Below are 21,377 nucleotides of genomic sequence, written 5' to 3'. Positions count from 1 at the left end.
CTTTTGTCTTTCTCTCTCTCTCTCTTTTTCTTTCTTTCTTTCTTTCTTTCTTTCTTTCTTTCTTTCTTTCTTTCTTTTTCTTTATTGAAATATAATTCACATAATTCGCACACCATACAATTTATCCATTACACTCATTATCTCATATAATCCTCACAATAACCCTCACATGTGCTATTATTGTCACTATTTACAGGTAAAGGGATAATGTCTTAACGGGGCTGAGTAACTAGCCCAAGGTCATTCATCTGGGAAATATTGGGATCTAGATTTGAATCCAGTATTGTTTGATTCCAAAGTCATGCTGTGCTTGTTCTTAAAATGTAGACTTATTTAAAAATTGCAAACTCTTGCCCTCATTTTAAATAAGCATTGTTTGGGCTTCTCAGTCAACTCCCTCACCTATGAAGTCATAGTCATTATTAGTAACTCATTTATTTCTAGGAAGGAACATAGAGCATTCAGTAAATATGATTTAATTTTGTATTTTGTCCTCATTTTTGGAAAATGACTGGGTGGGGACCTAATTTCAGATGGGAAAAGTAAGATGTAAGTAGTCAATTGACCAGTTCAAGGTAAAAAAAATTAGCTGATTCTGGGGCCAAGAATGGAAGTATGTCACCAGTTTCTGACCAGGGACATGTCCTACCATGGCCTTGTGCTGCCCACAGAGGAGTTTCTTGATGGGAATACTGCCACTCACCAATAACACTCTGGAGAAATGCTTCCAGGTAATAGTGGAGAAAACTGGAAACTAGTGCAGGGGAACATCACTGACTAAATTAGAGCATGACCAACAGGCTGGAGGGCTTTGTGAGCTCGTAACTCAATGGCAGCTCGAAGTGGCTGTGATCTTTGTGCACTTGAGAACATTAAAACCTGGTGCCTCTTTGCAAAGGCCTGGTTTGGAAGCAAGAATTCATCCACACATTTAACTCAAGCTTCGTATCTGAACCTGGGTCATTGTAGTTACCAGAAGAATTGAAAGATGGATGAATTGACATCTTTCAGTGTTGTTTGTCTATCTGGCAAAAATGGCGCAACACTGCATGTAAATAATTATAAATAAAACAGAAAGTCAGAAGACCTTCTAGTTAATATTTAATGACCAGTTCTCTGGCAGCAGTGCACATTCCAAAGATTTCCCAACCAGTCGTGTTTATACTGCTATAAACTCCAACAGGCCCAGCTTTTCTCTGAGGTTAGAGCACACTCCAAGAGCTAATATTTCTCCTACCTGAGAACTTTAAAAATGGTCTAAAAATCCAAAGCCAGGAATGTGCTAGTTGCTTGTTGATGTTTTTGTTAACCAAGAAAAATTGGTGGCAAAAACCACCTTCTTGTTTGTTGCAGAAGATTATGGGACTCTATTTGAGAATAAATTATGAAAATACCTATTTTTGCCAACTTTGTCAGAGAAGGGAGTATATGTCCAAAGAAGCCAAGTCATTTCAAAACTTGGTACGCAAGCTATTTGTTTCTCGAAAATTAGGAAAAGAACGTGACCTTAAAGGAAATGAAAAAGCTCAACAGGAAATTTCGTAAATTGTAATATTCTGACTTAACCACTTTTTTAAAAATTCAGATACTGAGATTCATTAAATAAGTAAAACTAACATTTTTGTAGGTCTTAATGTAAAGAATAGTTTGCCTATGTTATTGCCTTTGAGTCTGTTAAAGTTTTGAGGATTCATGAAACGCTAAAGTAATGGGAAGTATCACTCTGAGTATTCAGGAAGTGTGAGTGTTGGTGCTTGTACGGAGTAATAAACCACTGAATCCTTTCCCAAGGAACTTCATAGTACGGTATTCTTATAACAGCAGAGTTGGCCAAAGGATTCTTTATTTTAGCTTTAGTAAATAGCACTGGGGCAGGGGTATCTATTTCTAAATGAATATACTCTATGTACACAAAACCATGCAGGGTGAAGATCAAATCTTTAATTAGTAATTAGCATAAGAAAAGCTATAAGGAAGTGATGTAGTCTATAGGAAAAAGATTTCAAGTTACAAATCAAGAAATGAGAGTGCTCTTAAGAGTAACCATAACAGCAACGTGCATTTATTTCATTTTTAGTTTGTACCAAGAACGGTTTTAGGCTTTTTCTCTATTGCCCATTCAATCCTTGTAACCGCCCTCTGGAGTAGATACTGTTGTTATTCCTGCTATGCAGAATAGGACACAAAGGGATTGCTGGGTTAAGTAACTTGCTCAAGGGCACTGAACTTCTTCTAAGTGTAGTTGCTGGGATTCAAACCCTAGAAATCTACCTCTAGAGCTCATGCTGTTAACTGTTCTGCTAAATTGCTTTTTGATTAGTAGTTCTACCTTTGCTAAGTGAGCCTGGTCAATGTTTTTTATTTTATTTTATTTTTTTTCAATCTTTTAAAATTATCTGATACCTGCTATTGCTACTCTCACAAAGTTGTTTTCAGGATTAATTGAAATAATATATTTAAGAGCACTTTAAAAGATAATGTGCTCTTCCAATGAGGTGATATTATTACTTTGTATACAATGGTTAGTTACTCAGAGCAATGATCCATTAAATGGTCAGCAATGAGTGCATTTGGTATACTAATAAACCGAACCACCATAATAGGCTTCTTTTAGATGTACACACATTAGTTCTTCCCAGAACTCATGAGCAAGTCAAGGCTTAAACTGCCACTGCACACAGTTATTTGGAGATACATGGGCATATTTCTGGAAACAGGGAGGAACTGCTGTAATTGTTTGCACATGCAGACATTGTCTCAAATTATGATTTTGCTATTTCAGAGATTCCCTTGTCATAACTACCAAAATGACACAAGCAGTACTTTTTTGTAATCTCCATATTTGACGCATGAAAGAAGACTTAATTCCTGTTTGAATAAACAACATAATAAGGTTATTGAGATTAGAGACCATTACTATATAAAATTATGTCTAAGTGGCAGATATAATTAACATTGGATTGTAATTACACTAATTACAAGTCACATTAAGACACTCCAGTAATGACAAAGTGAGAACCCTATAATTGAATGGAATAAGTAGGGAAACATGCTGCTCACACTAATTACCTAAATGAGCTAATATGTCTTCAGAGTGACAGTCTTGCTCAATGTTATTACGCAGACAAGGCAGTTGAGTGAGGTATTTTTTGAAATATATATATATATTTTTTCCAGTTTTTCCCTTTATTCTCTCCAGGACCTATTTCAAAGCATCAGCAGCTTCAGGATTTCTCTCTTGAGCCAAAGAAAAGTAGAGCTTTCTCTAACCTTCTTACAAAAGAGCACATACAGCCCAGATCCGTACACCTAGGTAAGACTTAGATCTTAGTGTGTATGGAATGAACTGAGCACTAGCTGGTTCCTTGGATTGGCTAATGCTCTCCAATTTCTCCTCTGTCCTGTCTTTCCCAGTTTACCAGATAAAGCAGCTCCAGCTTCCTGTGTATTTTGCAGCATTGAGAACAATCATGTTGTGGGTTCCGAAGTACAAAACATGGCTTCCGCTGCCCGGCCCCAGAGAGGCCCTGGAGAGTGATAAAATTTGAATTATTCACAGCAATTAGTACCAGCACTGCACTGGGACTCACATTTCAGCCCAAGCTTTTAAGTGAGAATATAAAATAATACTGGAATATGAATTCATGGCACTGTGAAAGTTTATTTTTTGTTTTTTCTTTTCCCTCCTCAAATACCTTTCCTCTTTGTACTTCTAACTATCTGGGGCACTGCTTGGGTAAGGTTGAAAAAAAAAAAGGAAACAGGATGTAGCTATTTAAAACCTTAAAAGAAGATATTTTGTTTTTAAGGCAGGGATATCACAATATGTGGGAAACTGAATTGATGCACTTATATTGATAAATAATGCTGAGTGGAGCTTTTTTTTCTCTTCTGTTGGGGAAGAAAGGAAATGGTATCAGACATGCCTTTGTCAGTGGGGCTTTCAAACTGTTTCTGTATATAAGTCTTTTTCCTGTATTAATGAGATTTCCTTCTCTTTGTCCAGAAACTGCAGTTTTGCCTCTAAAGAGCCAGGTTTACATGTTTCTAATACAAAACACTAAGCCAAGTGTGCAAGGTTCATTAATAAGTAGATACTACATTAGTCCAAACGTGGCAATTTGGCCCGCCTACCCTGTTAATATTTGGTGTGTAACTCAGAAATAATGACTCTGTTCTCTTGAAAAATTCTACTTCCAGGTTTTGCAATTCTTGCAATCAATCATTTTATTTCAAAATGGACTTAGTGTTGAATTTGAATTAGGGGCTATAATCAATTAATTCTTTAGTTATACAAACTCATATAATAAAGCATTAGGAGTTTACATAAGAGGGTGTTGACTGAAATAAATAGAGTTGGAGGCCAGCCTTCCACTAATGGCCATGCAAGTCAGAGGCTAATGGACTTGGCCATATTTAATCTAAGACAAGGAGTGGGGTGATTAAGATTTTATCCTAGCACTATCCTGTTCTCACTGATGATTTTGCAAATTACTCATACCTCTGTTTTTGTAAGATGGCAATTCAATGGTTCTTTGCAACTTCTTTAGAGTCCTGAGGCTTAAAGCAGCCCAAAAACTTTTTGCACTTTATGTCACTACCTCTAGGTAAAGAATTAGCCAAGTTGGCAGAGCAAACAGATACCCAAGACTAGAACCTTTCTGTAAAGACCCAGATAGTAAATATTTAAGATCTTGGGGGTCACATTTGATCTGTGTGTATACATATATAGATAGATAGACAGGTAGGTAGATAGATAGATATGTGTGTATGTATATGTATATATGTGTATATATATGTGTATATACACATATATATATTATAACTCTTTAAAAATGTAAAAACCATTCACCATTCTTGGCTTGCTGGGCTTTAAGCTTTTGGGGCTGTAAGAGGCTACAGGTAGAATTTGGGCCACAAAGCCAACTCCTGCCCCACAGTAATGTAATTGAACATCTATCACATTGAAGAATTGTTCTTTAATAGGAACTAAATATAAAAGTCCTTCAATCAACTCTTCCCAATGTACTGAAAAATAAAATGTAGACGATAGATATTTAAAGTTACAGACATTTTTTGTTTTGTTTTGTTTTTTCTATTTATACTTGAACCAGTTGCTCTACTGGGCAGATCAAAGCTTAAGAGAGGAGAGGCAATTTTCACATAGGCTATGGGAGTGGCCTTGTCTGGGTCAGAGCCAAAGTGAGGTGAAGAGGGCAGCTATGCAAAACTGGACATGACAGACTGCTTATACACAGAGGGTTGATCAAATAAGTAACTATGTTAAGGATAAGGTGACCCAGGTATCAGAAGAGAGTTATACATATATGGAAAGGAATAAAACCAGAAAGAGCCCTTAATTTTCAGTACATGTAGATACATAAAGAAATACAGAATTATATAGATATAAATATAGATGTAAATTATGTGTAAATATAAGACTATATATACATATGTGTGTATATACACATACACACACATATGTATATATATGTTTATACATATATAGCAGACCTGGCTCCCAGATTGCTGCTTCATAATATCATGAACAGACCTAATGCCTAGACTATGGCCCCATAATATCATTTTCCACTGAAAGAAACCAATGCTCCTAGGATAAATGGTTGATTCCAGAATAGTTGATTGAGGCAGGGCACATTTCAGTCTAGAAGATCTTTCTTGTCCCAGGAAAAATTTAAAAAGGCCCCAGAATGATTGGGTAATGTCAAAAAGATCCAGAAATCAGTTTGAAGGGACTCCCACCAGACAAACCAGTGATAATTCCAGCATCAAAAGGAAAACATGGCAGTAAGAATAGTACTTATTTGAAAAGTTAGGACCATTTGATACATTAAAAGTTTGAGGAAAGATGGGAAATTTACATGGTTTTAAAATAGATCCCTACAAAATACGCATTTATTACCAAGGAGGCTAGGAAGAATTACTTTATGGAGGAAAAGCCTGACAGACACCACCTTGATCACTGATTAAAGTGAGCATCGTCAGTCCTGAGACAAGTCCAAATTGTATGCCATTTAATAGGATACAGTTAGGGAAATGTGATATTTTCATCAAAAACATAACTTGAATCTAATCATGAGGAAACATTAGACAAACCTCAACTGAAGAATATTTTACACAATAACTGGTTCTAAAGTCTTCAAAACCACAAGGTCATGAAAGTCAAGAAAGGACTGAGAAGTAATTCCCTTGTGAAGAATAAAGAGATATGACAGCTATAATGCAATACATAATTCTCAACTAATTATTTTCCTATAAAAAACATTGTAGGGACAATTCACAAAACTTGAATGGGGTCTAAAGATTAAATGATAGTAATGTATCAACGTCAGTTTCCTCATTTTGATTTTTGGACTGGTTATGTTGGAGAATACCCTCATTTGTTGGAAATGCACATAAAAGATGGGGCATTAGGTTGGTAGATTACTCTCAAATGGCACAGAGAACAGAAATGCTTGTTCTGTACTTACAAATTTTCTATAAGTTTGAAAATGTTTTATAATAAGAAATAGTTTTAAAATGAGCTACCTTATAAATATAATACAGTGAATTAAAATGAGCTTTCTAGGGTGCTTTCCTATAGAAAGATAACATTGTGGAGTGTGGATTTTGAAAGTCTGTAAAATCTGGATTGGAATTTGATTCAAACATTTGATAGCTGCATGGTTTGAGTTAGGCCACTTAACCATCTTACAAGTTAAATGTACCTGATATTATCTATAGTGTAGTGCTATTAATAAATGAGAGAAAATTTACTTAATGGGCCAAATATAGTGCTTAGAACATAGAAGGTACTCACTAGAAGCTAATAATAGTAGAGATAAATTGTAGCAATAACAGTAACAGTAATAATAATAATAATAATAATAATAATAATAATAGGAGTAGTATTGTCAATGATGTTAGCAGTAATATTGATGGTAGCAATCGACTTTTTACTACCATAGTAGCAGTAGCTGTTGTTGTCACAGGCACCATTAATTATCATGATCATCGTGGGTCCTCTCCAGGAGGGCTGACTTCGGTGGTCTGCTATATGAAAGAGCTTCAGTAATCATGATCCATCATGGGAAAAAGAAGTTATCAGGCAAGAGGATGTGAGGGGAACAATTATATGGATGGAAAACATCTTCATTATCAAAGGTGAGTCGACACCTAGAAATAATCCATGGTATGAGTATGTCCATCCAATGAGCCCACTCTCTTACTAAACATTGTAGAAAAACACTTGGTTCCACTCTGGCTTTCTCCAACATCCACTCCAACACACATAGATGTGAAATTCCTACACCCCGTGTCAAGCACACTGATTTCCTTATCTTCTGAAACTTGCCTGTCTTCAGAGTATTGTGTGTGTCAGAAGACATATCAGTGCCAAAGCCAGTTGAATATCTTGAAGTTGCCACAATAGGTCAGTGCAGGATTTTCCATATTCCTGCTCTGATATTTGAACTATAATTCTACTAATCTAAATTCTCAATACTCAAGATAGATTTGTATGTATTAGGACCTCTTATCTAGACTTTTTAAACATGCTGTTTCATATTCCTTTTTTACCCTCTGGGTTTCAATATGTTGTATTTCAGGGAATAGACCTTCAGTCAATATTTTTGGGTCTAATAATATTATACTTAAAGACTTTTCCAGGGGCACCTGGGTGGTTCAGTCAGTTAAACATCTGACTCTTGAGGCGCCTGGGTGGCTCAGTTGGTTGGGCGGCCGACTTCAGCTCAGGTCACGGTCTCGCCGTCCGTGGGTTCGAGCCCCGCGTCGGGCTCTGGGCTGATGGCTGAGACCCTGGAGCCTGCTTCCGATTCTGTGTCTCCCTCTCTCTCTGACCCTCCCCCGTTCATGCTCTGTCTCTCTCTGTCTCAAAAATAAATAAACGTTAAAAAAATAAAAAAAAAAAAACCCATCTGACTCTTGATTTTAGTTCAGGTCATGTTCCCAGGGTTGTAGGATCAAGGCTTGGGTCATGATCCCAGGGTCATGGGATCTAGTTCCACATCACTCTGGGCATGGAGCATGCTTAAGATTCTCTCTCTCTTTCTCTCTCTCTCTCTCTCTCTCTACCCCTCCCCCACCTTGCACGCATGCATTCTCTCTCTCTCTCTGTCTCTCTCTGTCTCTCTCTAAACAAGCAAACAAACAAAACCCCAAAACCACCTTTCCAGAGATCATCACTTGACTTTGTGGTGGACCAATAATGATTTATAGTCTGGGTCCCTGTGTGAAAGTCCATTTGTATGTATTACCACTTATGATGAAGAAAGTGGACGTCCCATTTAGGCTTCATGTTCCCTAGGCTTATTTTTCCCAATACTTCCAGATACGTGCAGTCAAGTCTTCCAAATACATACTCAATATTCTGCCTGATTCTGAAGCATTTTTTACTAAATCAGGATGTATAACAAGTGCCTCCATCCCTCCATCTGACAGGACTTGGAATTAAGATTTTGAGGTGAACATTTGACTTAGTTGTGACTGACAGGCTTTCCTATTGCTTCCCCAATATCTTTGCTGCCAAGCAACCTATAACCAGAGCCCCAGGAGCATTTCCTATGAGTCTGTGCCTCTTCATACCCCTTTTCGTCTCTTTCCTGTCCCCATGTTGGCTCAGTCGAAAGGCTTGGATTTCTGTGGTTCCTGCTCTTTGCTTCAGGCTGGAGCTCAATCTCATAGCTGGAGTACTATAATAGTTTTTCTTGTGCAAGCCCTTTCCACCCAAGAGTCCTGCGCTCTGTATGCAGTCCAGGCTGTTGATTAGTCCACTACCATCTCTGACAAATATTTTCAAATAAAACTTCTTTCCCACAATAAAAAGTAAAGTATTTTTGAAATGTGGTCTGAATTAGATTCCTTCATTGATGTTTGGTGTATAGGAGTGCTCCTTTGGGACCCCCTATGATAGATTCCTCTTACCACAACTAATCCACTAGGTCCTAACTTCCTTATCCTTCCTGCTCTCCCATTGCTTTTTAAGTTTACTCTTGCCTGAGTTATGACAGTTGCAGGCAAGTCAGCAGTCCCAGCCCTCACCTTGCCACAGTACTTTTAAGGTACATCCTGGTACTACATATTATCCTATCCACCAAGTGTTACTTTAAATGGCCTTATACTTGAGACACCACTGATGGAATCTACTAAGATGCTATTCCACATTTTAGTTCCTCTCAGGGCTCCAAACACAGTTAAGAACAGGATTCAAAGTTAAATCCTCACCTTACTTCTAATTATGGGAAAGTTATTTATTTCACCTCTGATCCTGGTGGACATAAGATGAGAGTAATGCAGCTAATAGTTCATACATCACAGGTTCTTAAGTACTGATAACAATAGCAATGTATCAAGTGCCACCAAATGCCAGATGCTTTACATACATTATTTCTAATTCTTAGAATTATACTGCATTGTGGACTATATTCTCATTTTATAGATGAGGAAATTGAGGCTCACTCAGTTTGGTTAGGTAATTTGCCCTGTCATCACACTAAGCAAGTGGCAGAGCTGGAATTCATTTTAAAGGTGTGGCTGGCTCTTAAATTCTAGCATATTTCACTACTCTTGCACCTCTGATGGGAAGGTTTCTCTCAAAAGAAACAAAGAGACACATTTCTCTGTGGCATTTCCTGTTTTCCTATTTCAAACATCTTTTTAGTTGCCGAAGAGTTGCCAGGATCAAAGACATAATTTATGTATTGAACTGCTGCAGGCTAGAAGGAAAAATGCATTTTATCATGCTTAATCCTTTAACTCATTCACTACGGGTATTTAAACATTTCCAGTGAGCTGTCAATAGACATATTTAAATGAGAAGGCATAAAGACTGGACATGGGTGGGGCGGAGGGACGTGTGGGGCGGAAATGGTGAATTCCTAAGGCTCCTAGCCTGTAATGCATCAGGTGTTGCATAAAATGGTAAGAAAAATACTTAAAATTTTTGAGGTCCTGGGGAAAGGAAGTCTTCCAATGTACTAGAAACCTCTTCAAGACAGCGTTTCTGACTTTAGTCTTCAAACTGTTTCCCTAAGTATTTTTGATCTTGACCTCTTTATTTGGTTGATAGCATTTTTTAAATACTTGTAATTATTTTATTATTGTTTTATTTTTTTTCAATCTCCTTTCTCCTTTGCTGTAATGGAGATTCAATAAAGACCACGATCATGTTACATACTGAATGGCACAAAGTAAGTGCTCAGTAAATAATTTTTTAGTGAGGAACCCCAGCCCTCCCCTCCAGCCTCTGATGGATGGTCGTAGTATTCCCGCCTGCTGCCTGAAGCCACTGCGCAGGTCCGCTCAGGGGCCGAGCGTAATCCCAGCGTGTGGTTTGCTTTAGCCCGGCGCTGAAACCGCGGCTCCCTGGGAAACTGGGCGTGGCCAAGAAGGGTGCCGCCCCTAGCCGGTCTTCCAGCCGTGTGTGGGGGGGAAGTGGAGCTTGGTAGAGTTCCCGTACTGTACTCTTTCCAGCGCCCGGTGGGAGGGCCCCTGGAGTGAGCCTTGCAGTCTTGGGCGCGGGCAGGGGAACCGCAAAGTTAAAAAAAAAAAAAAAAAAGTTGAATGAATATGACAAAAGTGCAAAGAAGATCCCCTCCCTTTGTGAGAAGATCTACCACAGGTATCGCCAGAGTAAAATTCGCGTTCTTCTATGTAAAGGTCACCAGGGAAAACAATACAGTGCGTGATGTGTTATTAACGCTCCTTCTGTGCACTTCTCATCACAGAAACAGACTCGGGAAGGGGATGTGCTGGCATCACACCTACAAAGACGAGCAGGGAGGGGAACAGGACGAGGTAGAGCTGAAGAAATGGGGCTGCAGAAGTTGTTGAATTTGGCCCGAGTGGCCAGGCAGTCCCAGGCGCCATTCACAGGTTGTGGACAATTAGCAGATGTTTCTTTTTCCAGGTAAGTCCAATCCCACAGGTGTAGGCTGTGTTTATACTGGGTCAGATGGTGGTGGCGTCATAGCAGTATGACCAGGGGATTTTGGCCAGGGGATGGCTCCTACTTTTTTGAGAGCCAGGACTCAGCGTTCCAACGTTCCAGGGAAGATACTGGTAAAAATTAAGAAATGGTGGTTTGCCCCTGAGTTCCCCTGAGTCATCAGCACCCATCGGTGATACACTATACCTGACCCTGTGGCCTTTAAATCATGTTATAGAATTTGAGTGACTAGGAAAATATTCACATCAAATAACTGATAAAAAGGGTTATACAACCATATGCACCATATAAGGCAAAATATCTCTCTATTTTTATCTGCAACTATATATGAAGATACATATGAAGAGGAAAATAACAGATTGGGAAGAAATGCATGAAGATGTTATTAGTGGTTATCTCCAGGTGGTAGAATCTCAGGTGATGTATAGTTTCATCTGTGTATTTTCCAAGTCTTCTGTAGTTAACATGGATTACTTATAAAAAAGAAAAAGCAAATATTGAAAAAAAAAACACAGAGAAAGACTCCACTAGGCAGAATAAATATAAATAAATTAGACCATGCATGTAACTGTTTTCATTTTTTTGTTTCTGGTCCACTGGAGTGGACTTCCTGGATCTTTTTTGGACCTCAGACTGCACTTACCCCCTGCTGACTCAAAACCCAGCCTTTATGCTCACAGGTCAAACTTCTTTGAGCCTCTTACAGTGTATAATGATGAAGGTGCTCCTCTCCTGCTCTTCTGTTTACCTCCGCATTCAGTGGTGGTGGACCCAATAGGCCTACGCTTTGGCTTTGTTCCAAGACAAAGAATCTGGCAGGGAAACAGAGGCAGATTTCACACTTTGGCAATGTCCTCCTGATCTCTGCTACCCCAGGTGTCAGACACCTTCAAGTGGAAATCTTTTAACTAAGAGCCCCCATGGCAGCTCCCTTAGGCTTGTATGTGTGTAGTGGAGGGGATGCTGGGATTTGGTGGAAATGTGAGAAATCAAATATTGAATCTGTTGGTTTATTGAGAAGATTAAAATGGCTGGTTTAGAACCAAGGATGAGCCTAGTCCTGCAGTTTTTCATGAAGCTGGAAAAGGCAAACAGAGTAGTCTGCTCTGTGTTTAGACCATTTCCATCAACCTCTGTTGCCCTTTGCTCTTATTTTCCCAGTTACATCTGTCCTTTCCTACCTCATAAGAGAGCCTGTTTGTCACATTTTCCTCTTAATTAAAATGTACAAGTCCTATATTTTATTCTCCTAGGTCCCTGCCAGGTAACTGATTACTTGAATCTAAGTTGAGGTGTTGATAGCTGATAAGAAAAATGTGTTAGATGTGTTAATGTGTATGCTGATAACATTGGCATTTCTTCAGTGACCTTTAGAATCTTAGGTCTACTGAGCATTTAAGACATGAGGTGCTGTAAAATAAAATGTGTGTGTGTGTGTGTGTGTATGTATATATACACACACACACACGTATATGTACATAATATATATATGTACATATATGTGTGTGTGTGTGTATATATATGAGGACAAACAGGATAACCCCAGATAACATATTATACTCTCTAATTGAATTCAACATTTGGCCAGTTCAGAGCAAATTCTCTGGAATCAATGATGTTTACCTCTGATTTGGTATAATACCTTATATTTAAAACCTAAATCTAAAAAAATGTTACTGGTTATTTGAGAGGAGTTTTGGTGTTGAATTTCAAAGAAAATATGATATATATATGTAAGATATATATAATGTTGTATATATATGTATATATATATGGCTCCATTAAAGTGTTATGTACTCTCTCCATCAAAGGACTAGTAATAATGGAAGCAGTGGTAGCTGTGACATGGTATATTTAATAATGTATCCTTATGCACATTAGTCAAGGATAGAGAATTTAAGTTGGCTCAAAAAAAACCAAAACTGTGAAATTCAACGATAAAACCTTTAATCATGCTTAAAAGGTCAATTGAAATGGGCTGATTATAGTTAGTAATTAAGTGGTCCTTAACCTATACTGTGCTGCTTTTCTTTGGTGGAGCTTCGTTTTGGGGAAATTCCATTTAGATTTCTGATTAAGTCTTTTTTTTTTTTTTTTTTTTTTAGAATTAGGAAGAGAACAACAGTCACCACTTTTTTTTTTTTTTGGTTACAGTAATTTATGCTTTGTCTCATCTTCTCTTTGCTTTAACTTTTGTTTGGATTGATTGTCTATGTCATTTTACTTTAATGCATATATCAATTTTTCCTTTTATATCCTTTTAAGATACAAGTCTGTCCATTTTTATTTGGCTGTTTCATTGTAATTCAGTGTGTGTGTGTGTATATATATATATATATATATCAGTTTGAAGTTTAAAAGAGTAAAAAAAAATGAGATCAGTTTTAAGGTTTGTGAAAATCACTTCATTTCTATGTTTGTCTTATGTAGAAATTAAGAATAATAGTGTCTGTCTTTTCGTATCTCAAAGTGTAGTTATAAAGTTCACAATGAGATAATAAAACAAAGTGTTTTTAAAAGTATAAAATCCTGTTTAAACGTAAGAAAGAAGTTACTTATATTACTTTTATTTTTCATAGTTTTGCTTTTTAAATTGTACATTTTAACTGTTGGTATGTTAAACTGTCCATTTTTCCTTTCCTGTTGGTGAGACAATATCTAAAGATAACGTGTCTACCTATTTTTATGTAAGGATGTACAAGCATATATACAAATATTTTCCTTTAATTTTTTCATACAGTGTAAGCTTTTCATTTTGACTCTCAGTGAATAACAATTCAACATTTAGCAGTCTGATTAACATATATGTGCTTTGTCTTTATAAAATTATGGTGAAGAATTTAAGTTATAGTTCTTTAAAATGAAATAATACATATTTCATTTCAATCTGATTAGGATTGTAACTATTCTTGTTTTGCCATGTGGTTAGAAGACAATAGAACTTGTACTTTGGGGAACTAAATAAGTAAAACAAATTAATTTGCCACTAGGCAAAAGTCTCTATAAAAATATGACCATTCTGCAAAATACTGGCAAAATATTGAACATGAATTTGAAATCAACAATTTTAAGAAATTTTTATTTCCCTTTGGCATTATGCTTTATTGATCTATTAGGTAGGTCAGTGAGCATCCAATCTCTTTAACTAAGACATCCTATGCCACATAATCCCAGTACAGTTCTTGAGCCATTTAAAATGAAAGAATAAGCAAAGAATTAGTGATCTATAGGATTCTAGGGAATGGTTGGGCAATTTTATTCTTCAAGTGTTAGGAAAATTCATATTGGTAAATACTATATTAATACAAAAATGCATTCACGTTTTTTAAGAGACTTAAAATAATTAATTGAACTCTTTGGCTAATGCTTGCCCCTGTAATAAATCTGTCATTTTTTTTTTCTTGGAACTCTACAGTTAAAGGAATTTCTACAGTCTCTGCAAATGCGACCTCATTTAGACAACTATTTTTAAATGTTTGCCAGAAAATAAACAGGAAGCAAATCTCAAAGTAATTTGAAAAAGTCAGGAAGATATTCTCTTTCCAAGAATCTAACTCAGTTACCGCTACTCTCCCTGCCCCTGTTTAATACTCACACAGGTTTTTTGTTTAAAGAACCACATGACGACTATAAATTAAGTGGATTTCAGCACCTCCAGATACCTCAAAACAAAATCACCCAGATTCTTCTTCCTCTCCTGCCACACCATCCTCCTCCTGTTAAATGGAGAGTTGTATATGCTGCAAGACACTATTTGATCATTGAAGAGAGACAAAATGTTCTGCTTTTCAGCACATTTTAATCCACAGCTGGTGCACAGATTGGCATAGAGTATATGTTAGTTTTAGCTGTGAATTTTTTCAAGTTGAGGTTGCCTATATTTAGATCTCTGGAGTTTAAGGATTGCTGAAAGTAAATGTTTGAATGAGAAAAATATTGACTGGAGGAAACTACTGTTTAATAGAGGTGTTGATTTTGACCAGCCTAAAACATGCTCATGTTGGGAGAACATTTGTAATGGGAAAGATTAAATTGCGGGTATTACTGGGAATGTACATTTATTCTATTATCATGCATTAAAGATAAATAATAGTGTTTAATTTGGTGTTTAAGGAATACTTGACTGCTTTAGAGGAAAAAAAATGCTTTTGTAGGTACATTTTAGAAAGGAAGGTAGAACACTGTAGAGAAGAAACCAACACAAAACCTAATTTAGACTTTGCAATTTTATTTCCAAAATCATCAGAATCCTAAAGTAATTATTTTACTATTGATTCTTGGACTGCCTTGCAAAACAGCCTCTTTATCCACAGGAGGGAATGTAATGTTGATCTATTTTATTTTCTCCTGAGCTGGCTTTTAATTCAGTCAACAAATATTTAGTGAGCACCCATTAAGTGCCAGGTAATGTGCTAAGCACTGAGGATATTTTAATTTAACTTTGATTGTTATTGGTCTGTGAGGTAAAAATAAACCCTAAAGATTTTTTTTTACACTGATTATATTATATGCTTTTCTCGTTAGGGTGTTGTTTGAGTCATTTTAATTGTAGGTTTACCTAGTAACTCAATTCAAAATGTCTAGGTTTTACTCAGAGCTCACCTTCATTCAGTAACAGATGCATAGAATATGGACTCAAAGCAATAGAAACTATGAGATTAAATGATCATTTTTCTTCCAGTATCTTTCCCACATGTAAACTGAAAATGTCTGGCTTTGTTGAGTATATGAAAGAATAATGTATTGGGGCGCCTGGGTGGCTCAGTCGGTTGAGCATCTGACTCGACTCAGGTCATGATCTCACAGTTCATGGGTTCGAGCCCTGCATCAGGCTCTGTGCTGACCGCTTGCTCAGAGCCTGGAGCCTGCTTCAGATTCTGTGTCTCCTCTCTCTGCCCCTTCCCTGCTCACGTTTTGTCTCACTCTGTCTCTCAAAAATAAATAAATGTAAAAGAATAAAATAAAATAAAAAGAATAATGTATAAAGAATAAGTATAAGGAAATGGTTTGGGTTGTTTATATGGGAAAGCTATAGCTTAACTTAAATAATTTTTATTTCATTTACATCTTATCGCCAGATCAGGAATGATAATATGTTCTAAATTAACCTTCATGGCAAAAGGAGAAATTGGAAAGATGTATTCAAAGCCTATACAACATTCATTATCTTTGAAATAAAATACCTCAACTATGAATTTATTTAGGGAGATCATCAAAGATATAACTCTAGTTGCATGAGGAGATTCAGAATTATGGTCTTTGTTATAGTGCAAAAATGGATGCCAACAAAACATATTTTATAAAGTATTTACTAGATGTTATGATACAACATAGACTGAACATGATGGCATGCTGAGTGACCATTAAAAATATTTTTGTGGAGTGCCTGGGTGGCTCAGTCAGTTAAGTGTCTGACTTTGGCTCAGGTCATGATCTCACAGTTTGTGAGTTCAAGCCCCACGTTGGGCTCTGTACTGATGGCTCAGAGCCTGGAGCCTGTTGCAGATTCTGTGTGTTCCTCTCTCTCTGCCTCTCCCCTGCTCATGATTTGTCTCTCTCTATCTCAAAAGTAAACATTAAAAAATTTTTAAATAAAAAAAATATTTTTTAAGTTTTTTTTTTTTGAGAGAGTATGCACATGAGTGGGGGGTGTGAGGGGGCAGGGAGAGAGGGAGAGAGAGAGAATCCCAAGGAGGCTGCAGAGCCCCATGCAGACCTTGAACTCACGAACCTGTGAGATCATGACCTAAGCTGAAACCAAGAGTCGGATACTTAACCAACTGAGCCACCCAGGCATCCCTAAAAATATTTTTTAACAGTGTACCAGGAGTATGCTTCTGTTGAGTTCTGTTAATATCAAGATAACCAGTAAAATTCATAGAGCAAAATTCAGGAGTCTCATTTTCTGAATACATCTTGCTTGACTTTTCTGTAGTAATCTTGCATACGGCTGACCACACGCCCCCTTTTGAAATGCCTTCTTGGACTTGAGACACCACACTTTCCTGGTTCTTTCTCTTGTAAATATTGGAGTGCTCCTGGGATCTTCGTTCTCCATCTATATTTTCTACCTAAGTGACCACGTCCATCAATGATGTTACATGCTACTTATAGGTCAGTGGCTGGCAAATATTTGTTCACAGACTTGACCTTTGCTTAAAACATATTCAGTAGCCTACTTAATAGCTTTACCTAGGTATTTGAAAGAAATTTAAAACTTAACCGTATTATAATTGAAACCTTGATTTTCTTATTCCTCCAATCTGATTGCACTTTGTTTCTCAAAGCTAGTATATTCTGTTAGTATCTACCAGTTTTCTCATCTCAAAAATTCAGAATTGTCCTTGATTATTCCCTTCCCTTCTACCTCCCTCCAGCCCACATATATTCCATCAGCAGTCTTGTTCATGTAATAGCACAAAATGGAAAATAGAAAATCTACTCATCCATCCATTCAGCCATCTATCTAGCCAGCCAGCACGTGTTTTTAGAACCTTGCTAAAATATAGACTGTCTGTTCTCCTTCCTAGTCATTCCCTATTGATTATTTTAAGTGCAATATAATTAAAGTTTCTAAAAGACTAATATCAGTCAATAGGGTTTTCTATTGTTATCTTACTGTATACTATACTATCGAACATAATTTGGATATTGCCTACAATGCTTTTCAGTTCTTTGTTAATGGATCTTTCAAAGATTCCGGTACTCTGAATTTTCCAAGATAAAGTGTGGAAAATAAAGCATTCTGACTCTTATTGAAGACATTTGGGTAGGAGAGACTTTTTTCTTCTATTTTCTAATGAAACATTTAACAGAAAACAAGCATACTTTCTGGATACAGATAATATTTTCATAAGATTTTGCTAACCAATTATATCCTTGTCTTTTGTTGCAGTATGTATATACTGGTAAAGGAATGTTGAAAGTCTTGCTTTCAACTGTTATAAGAACATTCGTCACAATTTAGTAACATCATTTTTTCCCCCACAAAACAAGGAAGGATTGTCACATGGTCAATCCTAAAGAAAACTTTAGCTTTTGAAAAATTTTCAAGACATGGAAATTTATGTTTCTGTCATTAGTTCTGTATGTCTTCTTTTTCATAAACAACAGTCTCAATCTGTCTGTCTCAATCTCAACAGTCTCATCTTCCTTCATTTTCTCTCTGTTTTATCCTCCCCTCCCTCCTTCATCCACTTCCCCTCCCTTCCTCCTTCCATTCCTCCTACCATTTCTCCCTTTCTGTCATTCCTTATCTTTCTTTCATTTTCCATCTTTCTGCAATCCTCTCTAGTGTCTTGTCTGTCATTCTTGTTTTCCCTCACATTTCCCTAATTCTCTCTTTTTCTTTTTCATTGATCTACAATTATGGAGACATGGTTTGGTTATATTCACCCTTAAAGTTAATTTTCCAGAGTTGATATACATGGGAGATTTCGCTTATATATGAAGGAAGATGAGGATGTTAGTGCCTGAGACTTTGGAGGAGAGAAAGGAGGTAGAAGGTGATAAACAGGGATCACCACAGATTATGGCCTCTCTTTTCCCAAGGAACTCTATTTCCAAAAGAGAGGGATAGTAAACATTAACTTTATTGGATTAAGTATACTCTGAGTCTTGAGGGACATATCGCACTATTTTGGGGCCACAAAATGATGTCTTAGCAGAGATGAACAATTGACATTTTTTCCAACTCTATAACAGATCCCTGGGCAGGTCTGGCAAATTGAAAGCTCAAGAAAGCCTCTGATAGGAGAGTTGACAGAGAATGCCATAGTAAAAGAAAGCAGAGTAGAAAAATATAAACAGACTAGGCTTAAGCACATGTGGCACAATCCAAACAACTGCTAGGAAACATTTTGAGGTAAAGATTTTTTGCATGCAGAAAATCAGGACCATTGAAATTCAAATATTAGACTTATAAATGTCAATTGTGTCTAAAGGGTTATTCCATGAGAAATTATGGATGACCGTTACTTTAGACATTTCTTCATATCCCAAGTTTGCTTTAGTAAACGTCTATTGATCTTATTATCAGGATCAGAATGGATTTTTTTTTTTTTTGAGGTGGGGAGGAGCATAGGGAGAGAGAAATTCTTAGGCAGGCTCCACACCCAGCACAGAGCCTGACATGGGGCTCCGTCTCACAACTGTGAGATCATGACCTGAGCTGAAATCAAGAGTCAGACGCTTAACTGACTGAGACACCCAGGGGCCCCATCAAACTTTCCTTTTTAAAGATAGTATTTGTAAATGACATACTTTCCTTTTCTAAGTGACTCCTTAGTTTTTCCTAAGAAGAAAATTTCATTCCAACTACAAATAATATTATTCATTTTATTCTTTTTAGATCTTCATTGCATTAATGAGAGCTCCAAGATAAATGTCCATCAAGTTTATGGTAGATATCCTTCACTTTAATGGAAATGTTTTCCATGTTTGTCCATTAAATGTGAAGTTGACTTTTGACTTCATGTATGAATTTTATCACTTCAAGAATATATATGTAGGATAAATATATATATTTATTTACTTCACCTCTTAAAAATTCAACAACAGGGGTGCCTGGGTGTCTCAGTCAGTTAAGCATCCAGCTCTTGGTTTTGGCTCAGCTTATGATCTCATGGTTCATGGGATTGAGCCTCGCATTGGGATTCGCTCTCTCCTCTCTCTCTCTCCGCCCCTTCCCTGCTCTCATGCATGTGTACTGTCTCTCTCTCAAAACAAATAAATAAACTTAAAAAATATATAATGCAGTAACAACTTTCTAGATACCAGGCATTAGGCAGTGAAGGGCAGTGTTCTCTGATAGTTGTCAAAAGATAAGATGAATCTTATGATTGTCCCAGCTTACTTCCCTGAATGACTCTCCAAGCAGACTTGGCCCATGCAGTAAAATGTGAGATAGATGATTGGCAGAGGTGGTAAAGGGCCCCTGGCTGAGGCTATTAAAAGACCACAGCAGGCCTTCTAAAGTCAAGGAGCAAATCAAACTAAAAGTCAGCAATTAAAGACAATGTGTCAAAACAGTATAGGTTGCAAAAGCTTTATGTTCTTCTGTAATAAAATATTTGATGTCAAATATGTGATTTCAGACTCTCTGAATTGAGGAGATACAGCTGAAAGTCTGGGAGACCAGGGCAGTGAGAATTCTCAGGACAAATTACTTTAAGGGAAAATGCTCAGAAAGAGATCCCAAAGACCAGCAAAGAGTCTCTCTTGATTATTTAGCACAGCACAGCACTGATCAGTGCATGAGTGTGAAGAAACTCTCCAAGGCCAGGGAAAGAACCATAAAAAAGGATTAAAGGCAATAATGCCTGATGCTTGCACAGACCATCAAGAACCATTACTACCAGCTAGACTGGAAAGCCTTATTACTAATGGGGATTGCCTAGAGTATGTAGACTACTCTTGCCTCAGTAGTAGAAATAATTAGTCCTAGAATGAACCCTTCCCTGGTTATGCCTAACAAACCTTAAAAGCAAGGTCCAAGAGGATCAACGTGATTTTAAGTAACATTTTAAGTTTCAGAACTAAGTTCAAGAATATTTTTAGGAATATAAAATATCCAGCACCTAGAAAGATGGGTACAAGTACACAAATGTAAGACTTCTTAATGAGGATAATAAACATATCAAAAGGAACCCAGAACTGACACAGATGTTAGAATTAGCAGAAAAGAACACTAAACATTGTTATAACTTACTCCATATGTTACCAAATTTTAGCTGAAGATACCGTAAGTTTCAAAAAGATACAAATCAAATATCTAGACATGGAAAATTCAATGTGTAAGGCAAAAAACTTACTGGGTGGGATTAACATTTGATTAGACATTTTGGAAGAAAAGGTTAGTGAAATTGAAGTCATGGCAATAGAAAGGATTTATAAGGGAGCACACAGATTAAAAAAAAAAGAATACAACTGTAGCAACCACAACAAATACATCAACAGAGAATCAGTGATCTACAGACAACTTCAGGTAGCTTAACGTGCATGCGGTCATTCTCTGTAGGAGAGAGGGAGGTAGATACAACATTTGCATACATAATGGGCATTTTTTTTTTAATTTGAGGAAAACTATAATCTTGCAGATCCAAAAGCTCAACAAACTCCAAGGGCAAGAAGCATGAAGACAACCACACCAAGATACATAATAATGAAGTACTCAAATCCAGTGATAAAGACAAAATTTTAGAAGTCATCAGAGAAGGAAGAAAGTCTTTTACTTATAGAAGAACATAAAGCTTTTGCTACCTATAAAGTTTTTGGCATGTGATATTTTATTATTGACTTATAGGTTTTTTTAAATGTTTATTCATTTATTTTGAGGGAGAGAGCACAAGTAGGGGAGGGGCAGAGAGAGAGGGAGAAAGAGAATCCTAAGCAGGCTCCATGCTGTCATCTC

At 36.9% G+C, this 21,377-nt stretch overlaps 1 long non-coding RNA gene across 3 annotated transcripts in view; it reads left to right on the top strand.

Moving 5' to 3' along the window:
• Window positions 1-21,377, top strand: part of LOC113598232 (uncharacterized) — a 451,524-nt gene that overhangs the window by 3,245 nt on the left and 426,902 nt on the right. The window contains exons 1-4 of one of the 3 annotated variants that reach the window (XR_008295334.1): window positions 804-3,313; window positions 3,415-3,610; window positions 7,032-7,164; window positions 10,746-10,927. This is a non-coding gene — a long non-coding RNA (uncharacterized LOC113598232). Of the gene's footprint in view, window positions 1-803; window positions 3,314-3,414; window positions 7,165-10,745; window positions 10,928-21,377 lie in introns of those variants that run through there. The other 2 variants (XR_008295333.1, XR_008295332.1) reach the window with 2 other exon arrangements.

Source organism: Acinonyx jubatus, chromosome C1 (genome assembly GCF_027475565.1).
Source record: "Acinonyx jubatus isolate Ajub_Pintada_27869175 chromosome C1, VMU_Ajub_asm_v1.0, whole genome shotgun sequence".
Taxonomy (NCBI): domain Eukaryota; kingdom Metazoa; phylum Chordata; class Mammalia; order Carnivora; family Felidae; genus Acinonyx; species Acinonyx jubatus.
Note: the sequence above shows the minus strand (reverse complement) of the source record. Positions and strands in the feature narration are given on the sequence as shown.